The following is a 927-nucleotide window of genomic DNA, read 5'->3' as shown; positions in this document are numbered from 1 at the left end:
ATGTGGTTTTTGTCTTTGGTTCTGTTTATGTAGTGAATTACTTTTATAGACTTGCGTATGTTGAACCAGCCTTGCATCCCCGGGATGAAGTCTACTTGATCTTGGTGGATAAGCTTTTTGATGTGTTGTTGCAATCGGCTTGTCAGTATTTTATTGAAGATTTTTGCATCTATGCTCATCATGGATATTGGCCTGAAGTTTTTTTTTCTTGTTGAGTCTCTGCCGGGTTTTGGAATCAGGATGATGTTGGTGTCATAAAATGATTTGAGAAGAATTCCCTCTTTTTGTATTGTTTGGAATAGTTTCAGAAGAAATGGTACCAGCTCCTCTTTGTATGTCTGGTAGAATTCAGCTTTTTCTACTGCTAGTTGGAATATAAACAAATAGTCACCTATGAAAAAGAGTTTTACATTATGTAGTGAAACCCACATGTTCTAATTTTCGCTCATTCTACTTTTAGTCATTTACTTAGAGAAATGTTCTCGCCATGTGCTTGAAGGACAAGTATATGAAAGTTTAAAGCAGTATTGTTGACATAACGATGAATTTTTACTGGCCAAATATTTACTAAGAGTAAAATAAACAAATTTTGGTATATTTATACAATATCACATGACATACACAAATTTTTAATAGTTGAAAAAGAAATGACACAGTTTTTTAAAAAGAAAGATTGATTTTGAAGATTCACTCTTGAATGAAAAATTAAATTTCAAAAGAATGCTTAATGTCTAATTTCAGTTACATAAAGTGACCTAAGGCAAAATTAAATAATATGACAATTAAGAACATGGATGTATATTAAAAATGAAGGATTAATTAACACAAAGTTGCAGATGATGTTCCTATTTGTATGGAGGAGGTAGACAAAGAACAAAGAGCACACAGCTGACTTGAGAGCCACTGGTAACTTTTCATTTCTTAAGC

The sequence above is a fragment of the Cebus imitator genome, unplaced genomic scaffold (assembly GCF_001604975.1).
Source record: "Cebus imitator isolate Cc_AM_T3 unplaced genomic scaffold, Cebus_imitator-1.0 Scaffold133, whole genome shotgun sequence".
NCBI classification, from domain to species: domain Eukaryota; kingdom Metazoa; phylum Chordata; class Mammalia; order Primates; family Cebidae; genus Cebus; species Cebus imitator.
The sequence above is the reverse complement of the archived record's forward strand: the minus strand, read 5'-3'. Positions refer to the sequence as shown.